Here is a 9,514-nt window from a genome sequence, read left to right as displayed (position 1 = left end):
GAACAGAATGAAGAACAGAAAAAAACAGTGAGCAAAGTTACTGATTTGAGAGAAAAAGAGGTGTATAGGAAGCTAAGAAAAGGTTTAGGAGTGTTCTGGGAGCTAGAAGAAATTTTTTGAAGATTTTTGACAATTTTTTTTTCTGGAAATTTCTGAAAAATTCCAGATTCTGGTGAATTTTTCGACGAAAATTCCAGCCAACCTTGAAGTTTCCAGCGACCTGCTAATTTTCGATGAATAATCTCAGAAATCGGCAAACTTCCGATGAACTTTCGGTGAAAAAATCCAGATTCTGACGACAAAACCCAGAATCCGGTGAATCTTCAACCGAAGTTCTTCGACCTTTTAAAGATAAGGGAGAGGAAAAAGAAAGAAGAGAGAGAGAGGGGAGGAGCGTTCTACCGAAAAACAGAAGGAAGTGCCTTTTATTCCCTCTTAAAACGACGTCGTTTTGGCCTTAAGTGACCCAAAGGATCCGCGCGTTTTGTCGTGACCCGACCCGATCCGAGCGTTGACCCACTTTTTGACCCGCGCGTGCCTGCCCCCTTCCAAGTCGAGCCGAGCCGAGCTCCAAGCCGCCCCGTCGGATCTAGACGTTATGACAGCTTGGCGACTCCACTGGGAACTTTGAGAGTCAGGCCAGCAAATAATTTGTGTTATCCAAAAGTCTAATAAAGTTGAACCTGTTTGTATATATGTATTTATTCATTCATGTTTATCTACCCTGTTAATTATGTCATTCATATGCATGTGTATGACATGAGCTCTACACCCGAGCTCCGTCCCTCTAGGAGGGAGTAAAGTACCTATTGCTTTCGTAAGGTCTAATGCCTCCGCAGTGGCTAGCGAAATACTCTCACTCAAATTGAACATTTTCCGCTTGTAACCTGTAATGGGTAAGGATTAGGGTGCCTTACTAGTCTATGATGGATAGGGATGTAAGGAGCAATTTGAGGACCTTTAGACTCTGACCTTAAAATCGCATGTAGTGAACCTTAAGAGTGCCTACACCTAAGATAGAGCCCTTTCTACCCAATGATAGATATACCTTGAAATTAGGACACAAAAAGGGTGTTTGTCTAATCATTTTGATTGTTTAACTTTGTGTATTATTTTTATCATATGTAACATTATGCATCAGCATCACTTTCAATTCATCCATGAAACTAACTATGTTGTTTGTCTGATTGTATGCATATGCATTATTTTCATGATCATGTTTTAACACAATCATTTGCATTCATTTCATACTAGATTTTATTTAGAAAAATGTACATTTCATTTGTGTATCAAAGCATCATACATAAGGCACAGCATAACATTTCTAATCATAAGTATGGTACTCAAGGTCCAAGGATAGCTCCATCTAGCGAAAACCATGTTCATCCATACAACACAAGATCCAGAGCAAGGCAAATGGAGGAGAAAAGTTCTTATAGATTTGAAAAGCTAGAAAAAGCTTAGGAGAAGATTGAAAGTGAACTAAGCAAGATTCTAAAGGCTCTTAATAACATGAATAAAGGAAAAATAGTTGAAGAAAATGCAAGCCAACAAGTTCCCTCGCTGTAAGAAGTGGCTGACCCTTTATATCCTCCAGGTTTTGGCCCACCTCAAGCCCAGTCTGCTCAAGAGGCCCCGCCACAATATTTCGCATATCCTGGAATGCCATCAGCTTTCAACCCAAGTCAGTATAATAGCTATATAAATCCTGTATTCACTGAAAAAGTAGTAGAACCAATTCTTGATCTAGATGATTTAAAAGAGAAAGAAAAAGAAAAGATAAGAGTGGAAGTTCAGGAAAGCTCCAAAATTAGCATGCTAGAGTAGAGGCTACGGGCTATGGAAGGATTTAGCTTTTATGGGTCAGTTGATGCTGCTGGGCTCTGTCTAGTTCCTGATGTGGTTATCCATCATAAGTTTAAAGTACCGAAATTTAAAAAATATGACGGTATAAAATGCTCCAAAACCCACATCACCATGTATTACAGAAAGATGGCAGCTCATGCACATGATGAAAAACTCTTGATGCATGTCTTCTAGGATAGCCTTACTGGTTCTGCTGCCAGGAGGTATGTTCAGTTGGATAGGACCCACATTCGCTCCTGGAACGATATGGCACATAACTTCATCAGTCAATATCGACATGTTATCGATTTGGCCCCTGATCGTTTGTCTTTACAGAATCTGAAGAAAAAGGCAAACGAAACTTTTAAAGAATACACCCAGAGATGGAGAGATATAGCTTCACAGGTAAAACCTCCACTGACGGAGAAAGAGACCACAGTGCTATTTGTTAGCACTTTAAAACCTCCCTATTATGAAAAGATGATAGGGAATGCAACAAAAAATTTCGCTGACATGATAATCTCTGGAGAAATTATTGAAAGTGCCATAAAAAATGGCAAGTTAAGAGGAGGAGAAACCAAGAAAGCATCAGAAAAGAAAGAAGCTCAAGCTCAAGCTGTGAGCTTTGATAAACAACAATTCAGGGGTTATCAACCCTATCCATCCTAAGGTTACTCTTCATACTATCCTGCTGTGAATAATGCCTCATCCTACTAGCTAGCTCCACAACCACCTTATTCATCCACTTATCGATCAATTTTTAGCCCTCAAGATCTTACATATAGCCTTAACATTCAAGCTCCTGTAAGAACCCAAATTCGCCCTACTAACCTAGCAAGTGGCTCACGAGAACAACGGACTACTCGAGAAAAACCTGTATTTGATCCAATCCCTGTGACTTATACAGAGTTATATCGAAAACTCTATAATAGCCATTTGATTGCCCCCAGCTATGTAGAGCCACTTAAACCACCCTATCCAAAATGGTATGATCCTACAGTCCACTGTGACTACCACTATGGAATTTCTGGCCATTCTACTAAAAATTGTACTGCTTTAAAGTATAAGGTACAACGGTTGATCAATGATGAAATGGTAAGTTTTGATCAAGGGAAAGCAACAACACCTAATGTTAGCGTTCTGAGTGAAAGTCAAGAACAGAAAGGGTCTGAAGAGTCACAATGACTTGAGGGGCAAGATGTCAATAGAGATTCTTCACCTGATCGCATAGAGAGACAATTTTAAAGAATGGAGATAAGGCTGGTTGAAGGTTTCTTTGGTCATGTTAGGATTTTTTTTCGAATGAAGGTACCACATATACTCTCAAATGAGGATCTTTGATGCGAGTCTTACAGGTTGCAAATGCAAATATTGAGATCTTACAAATTCGAGAAGAAATTTGTCAGGTAAGTTCCTAATCCTTGAAATAGGATGTCTTCTGGTATCAGAATTGATTTATAAGACCTTTGGGCATAATCTCCTGAAACTCCTTCAAACACAATTTTCAACTACTTTGGACATGATTGTCAGGGAGCAATTTATTTTTCAAAGTCGTGGTGCCTCTGTTTAGAGGAGCAATTTATTTTTCAAAGTCGTGGTGCCTCTGTTTAGAGGAGCGATTTACTGAGGAGCAATTTACTTTTCAAAGTCGTGGTGCCTCTGTTTAGAGGAGTAATTTACTTTTCAAAGTCGTGGTACCTCTGTTTAGAAGAGCAATTTACTTTTCAAAGTCGTGGTGCCTCTGTTTAGAGGAGTAATTTATGTTTCTCAAAGTCGTTGAGCCTCTGTTTAGAGGAGCTTTAGTAAAAGACAAAAACAAAAAAAAAAACAAAAAAAAGAACAAAAAAAACACAAAAAACAAAAAAAAATGAAAATGTTGAGTTGAGTCTTGATTGGGTGTCTACGTCTTTGCGTAATTTCTGAGGGGCAGCTGTAGACACCCAATTTGGTCCAGGCCGGGATCAATTAGGCCTGGCCCAAATGGGTAAGCCCAATTCGGTTCCTATTTTGTATTATTTTTATTTTTTTTCTTTTGTATTTTATGTATTTTATTATTTATTTATTATTACTATGTATTAATATATGTATATATTTATTTATTTATTTTTTATTTTTTTCTGTTAATATTTATATGTATTTTATTTATATAGTTATATATTTATTATTATATTATAATTTATTTATTTATTATTATTATTATTATTATTTTATATTTTATTTATTTTTGTATTTTTATTTATCTAATTATATATCTGTTATTATTATTATTTTTTTATTTATCTTTTCTAATTATCTATTTTTTTTATTTGATTTTTATTTTGGAATGTTGAGATTGAAGGCTGAAAAATTTTACTGTGAATGGGGATTCAATCAGAAGAGTCCAGATTAGATTCAAAGATTGAATACCCGTCCAAACATGAATTGGGATTGATCAGGAACTCCTGATCAATCCCTATAAAAGGGACCTCTGGAACAGAATGAAGAACAGACAAAAACAATGAGCAAAGCTACTGATTTGAGAGAAAAGGAGGTGTATAGGAAGCTAAGAAAAGGTTTAGGAGTGTTCTGGGAGCTAGAAGAAATTTTTTGAAGATTTTTGGCGATTTTTTTTTCTGAGAATTTTTGGAAAATTTCAGATTCCGGTAAATTTTTCGGTGAAGTTTGAATTTTTCGGTAAAAATTTCAGCCAACTTTGAAGTTTCCGGTGACCTGTCCAGTTTTCGACAAATAATCTCGAAAATCGACGAACTTCCGGCGAAAAAACCCAGATTTCGGTGACAAAACCCAGAATTTGATGAATCTTCAATCGGAGTTTTTTGGCCTTTTAGAGAGAAGGGAGAGGAAAAAAAAAGAAGAGAGAGAGAGGGGAGGAGCATTCTGTCGAAAAACAGAGAGAAGTGCCTTTTATACCCTCTCAAAACGAAGTCGTTTTGACCTTAAGTGACCCAGAAGATCCGCGCGTTTTACCGTGACCCGACCCGACCCGAGCGTCGACTCGCTTCTTGACCCGCGCGTGCCTGCCCCCCTCCAAGCCGAGCCGAACAGAGCCGAGCTCCAAGCCGCCCCCATGAGCCATTTCTCTTCCTTGAGCCGAGCCGCTCCAGGTTTTTTTTTCTTTTTTTTTCAGAATTTCTTTATTTATTTGTTTTATTTATTTATTTTTTTTATTTATTAGATTAGGATTATTTAATATTCTTTTTATCTTTATTTTATTTTTATTTTTGTTTTACTTTTTTTATTTTTTTATTTTTATTTGTTTTTTTATTATTCTATTTTCTTTAAATGAAAATCAAAATTTTCAAAAAAAATATTTTTAGGGAAAAGTTGAAAGTATCAATTTTCCTTGGAAATCAAGGTTTCAAAAAAAATATTTTTGAGGAAAAGTTGAAAGTATCAATTTTCCTTAAAAATAAATTTTCAAGAAAATATTTTTGGAAAAAAGTTGAAAGTATCAATTTTCCTTGAAAATCAAAATTTCCGACAAATATTTTTAGGGAAAAGTTGAAAGTATCAATTTTCCTTAGAAATAAATTTTCAAAAAGGGATTTTTGAGAAAAAGTTGAAAGTATCAATTTTCCTTGGAAATCAAAGTTTCAAAAAAAAATATTTTGAGAAAAAGTTGAAAGTATCAATTTTTCTTAAAAATAAATTTTCAAAAAATATTTTTGGGGAAAACTTGAAAGTATCAATTTTTCCCACACAAGAACAATCATTCTCTCATTCCTTTCTATTTTGATTTTGATTTTGATTTTTCTTTAACCAATCCGACGACGGAGCCTTTGCAAGTGAAACAGTAGTTTTTCTGGCATACTCTCGAGGTGAGAAAATTTTCTCAAATTTCTGCTAAAAGTATTAGAGTCAATTGAGAATAATTTTCAACAATTAATTACTTGGTAAAATTTTAAGGCTTATTGGATAACACAAATTTAAGCTGGTACCATCTTTTGATGGGCGTTATGAGGGTGCTATAACCTTCCTCACACGTAATCGAACTCTCGAACCCTGTTCTGGTTAGCAGACCTGAACCTATTCTTTTAGGGACCCTTAAGCTTAGGTGTTCCCTGAAAGGACAGATTCTTTAGGTGGTCAATCGCACCTAGATAAAAAAGATTGGTGACGACTCCCTAAAGTCAATGTCTAGCAATAGATCCCTGGATCTAGACGTTATGACACTTACCTTCGCAGCATGGTACTAAACCTTAGGTTTTTTTTATCATTTTTCGTGCTTAAGGTCCAAAATTTTCATTCCATGACTATATCAGTAGAGTTAATAAATAAAAGCACCCTTCCAGCAATTGTCATCATATAATGTGAGCCAGTCTGCTAGACCAATGAGTAGGAGAATTCCTGGCCGTTCTGTTGATGATCCCCATATAGTGGGTATTGGTGGCATTGAACCTGGACAAACAATAAAGAGAGGACCTTAGGATTTGGTGGTGGAATGCCTCAACCTGCCCTTCCTCCTGATGCATCCAGCAAACTCTTTGTGATGGATTTGCCTTCTGACTGTACATGCCGAGAAGTTTCTCGTATCCTTTCATTGGCAATGATTTTTACTTTGGCCCTTTTTCAATTTTCCCATTTAGTTTTATTCCTTCATCTAACTTGACAGATATTTTCCACCTGTTTGTTAGGTACAAGGAAGTGAGACTTGTAAGCAAGGAATCTAGATATGTAAGCCTTTTTTTTTTGTCTTGAATTCAGAGTAAGTTTTCAGTACATTGATAATTCATGATTTGTGCAGCCTGAAGGAGATCCATTGATACTTTGTTTTGTTGATTTTGTAAGCCCTGCTTATGCTGTCACTGTCATGGATGCTTTTACAAGGTTAGCCTGACAAGGGTTTTTCAGTCTCCTGTATTTTGCCTATCAAAATGGTTATATTTAATGGCTGTTATTTGTTATGCCATAAATGAAGGTACTGAACCACCCAAACCTTCATGCACTAGTGAAACATAGAATAGGAGCAAGCAGTCTAATGCCACCTTTGGAAGACACACCATCCAACAACTCCCTGTTTTATTCCACCTCCTCCCCTCCTTGTCCTTTTTCCCTTTTCCCTTTTCCCTTTTCTGATCTTTTTCTTCCAAGTGGGGTTTAGAGAAAGATTCAATTCTTTCCTAGGGTGATCAGATGTGAGAGTGGCGATAAGAATTGAGAAGATTGTAGGGAGATTTGTTTTCAAAGGATTGGCTGCTTCACTGCTTGAGGATTTAATTAGATGGTTCAAGTTTAAAATAAAGAACTCATTTGGATTAGTTATGGCCATTCTGGTAACATGTTTATGTCTGCTGGTTTCATTTGCTTAGAAAGTCAGAATTCAAAGGTAAGGTTCAAAATATAAAATCAACAATATACATGCTTTGAAGGGATGAGTTAAGTCAGCAATTAAAGAGGTGAACAGGATAATCAATGCCTTCACATTCTTCTCTGTAATGTGCTCATGGATGTTTTGGAGGGATCTTTCACTTCATTCTGCATTGCTATTGAGTTTTTTCATGCTATTTAATACTGGAAAATACACTGCTAGAAATTTGCAAGAAAATTGAGTAGACTTGCTTCCTGCGTTAATTAGATTCTCCTAAATTATGCACCTTACTAAGGTTTTATGTTTCATCAGTCCAAAGCTTAACCAATCCTTAGACCAACTGCAACACCAACAAATCATCTTTCTTGCAGGCTTTACTCTGTGCAGTCTTGCTAACATTGCAATTAATATATTCATCTGTTCTGGGCCTCTTCTCACCTTTTCCCCATTTCCATGGCCATGTTGAAACCATCTCATAAAGTTAAGCAGGAAAAAAAAAACAGTTTTGAGGCTGAATATTTCCTAGTATTGCTATATCTATTTTCGGTAGAAATAAAAGCCTGGTTTAGCCTTCTGAAAGCCACTGGTCTTTCTCCAGTCCCATTCCATTGTTGCCATTCATTTATGCAGGGAATATACGCTGGATCAATGTATGGTAGCTGAGATTCTGAGAAAGTAAAACTTTGTTGAATGAAATTTGTACTTGAGGTAATGTTTAACATCTTATCACATATGAGTTGTGAAGCCCTATTTGCTCATTCAAAGTGCAGTAAGTTGTGCCGTATAATAGTTAAGCTTGATTTTGCAGGTTATAAATTCGATGAGCATGACCATGACTCGGTCAAACTAAGTATGCAATTTGCTTGCTACCCCGCTGCAAGGTCAGGTGGTGGTCATTGTGGCAAGCCTTGAATTGTGCGATTCACAGGTGATTGAAGCTTATTTTATCCACTCAACGTTTTATTATTCATGGCTATTTAGTTGTTGCAAGAAATTTTATTATAAAACAATTAATGACGCTTAATCATGGAAATTGGATGACACTTCTCTGTAGGATTTGCTCAAATTCGGGAGGTTTTATAGTAAGGGGGATGGTATGACAGCCTTGTGGCTTCAAAAATTACACCAGTCTCTGAATGGTTGCTTTCTGTAGGATGAACTTGAATTGTGTAGTTTTCGATAATTCTGGGGTAATCACTAGAGTTTTGAGATTTTTCTTTTCTTCTGGAGAGCAGCGAACTGCATTTGGTTTTAATTATGTGAAATGTCTTCATATGCATTTCACTGAGTGCTTCTATACTTTTTTACGTTTGCAATTACGAGTCATCACTTGGAAATATTTGATGAACAATGGACATGCAGTGAAATAGGTATCATGCATAGAGGTGCTGTTATTCATGTGTATTCATTTATCTAAATTTTTTGTTTTTGCAGTTCGGTTCCCATCTCTCCCTCTGTGAAGTTTGAAAAAAAAAAATAATAAAACAAAACAAGAAGCTTTCCTGCTCTGATTTCTAAAAGAAGCCTTCTAACAAGGGATTGTGATTTCCCCTTTATATGCGGGAAGGGAGATGGCAAGCGTTTTCTTTTGCCACCTTCCAAAAAACTTGATCATAGCCCTTTCTTGTAGGCTGTAGTTAGTAGTGCAAGAAAAGACTTTCATTAATACGTCGCGATTCAGAGTTATGACTGTAAATTTCAGCGTGGACTTTGCCATTAAGTTCTTTTGCCATATTTCAAGCTTGCTGGCATGGGTTCAGCAGTTATTGTTGCTGTGATAATTATTATTTTTGGATTGCATGATGAAGCTGTTTAGATGGTTTGAATAAATATAGTGCTATATTCTTCTCTTCTGAAGATTCAGTTAAGTATAAGGCTAGTTCATCCGTACAGAAATTTGTACTATTTATAATTGCCAATGCATTTTATGGCTTGTGAACAATCATTACTACATTATCCTTCTTTTAAATCTGTTGTCCCCCGAACTGAATACTCTTTTCCTTGATGGGGTTGGGTGACATATATGACTTAGCCATGCTTGCAAAGGAGATGCATTGATGGTGACAATATTCAGGTATGTTAACAACTCAATTTCTGCTGTTATATCACCCGCTTTGAATGTTGTTCTCTTAATTTCAGCTACAGAGGCATCACATGCAGTTAAGAAAATGGAGTATCCTAGACTGCTGGAGATTGTGTGTAGAGACAGACTGATGTAGTATAGGATTTAATGCACACACACACTGACGGTGTCTTTTGAATTTTCTTTTTGTTTTGTGGAGCTCCCTTTAGTGCTTTATAAAGGAGAATAATGAGGCAATTCAATATCCATGGTTAAAACAAGCTTTCCAACATTAACGA

At 36.3% G+C, this 9,514-nt stretch overlaps 1 pseudogene across 1 annotated transcript; it reads left to right on the top strand.

The window, feature by feature from the left end:
• Window positions 1-6,023: 6,023 nt before the first annotated feature.
• On the top strand, window positions 6,024-9,514 carry LOC111280220 (protein MATERNALLY EXPRESSED GENE 5-like; annotated as a pseudogene). Its single transcript, XR_016329132.1, has 4 exons — window positions 6,024-6,374; window positions 6,458-6,519; window positions 6,590-6,672; window positions 7,784-9,514. The product of XR_016329132.1 is annotated as a protein MATERNALLY EXPRESSED GENE 5-like (transcript).

Source organism: Durio zibethinus, chromosome 17, assembly GCF_047325235.1.
Source record: "Durio zibethinus cultivar Kanyao isolate XHJ-2024 chromosome 17, ASM4732523v1, whole genome shotgun sequence".
Lineage (NCBI taxonomy): Eukaryota > Viridiplantae > Streptophyta > Magnoliopsida > Malvales > Malvaceae > Durio > Durio zibethinus.
Note: the sequence above shows the minus strand (reverse complement) of the source record. Positions and strands in the feature narration are given on the sequence as shown.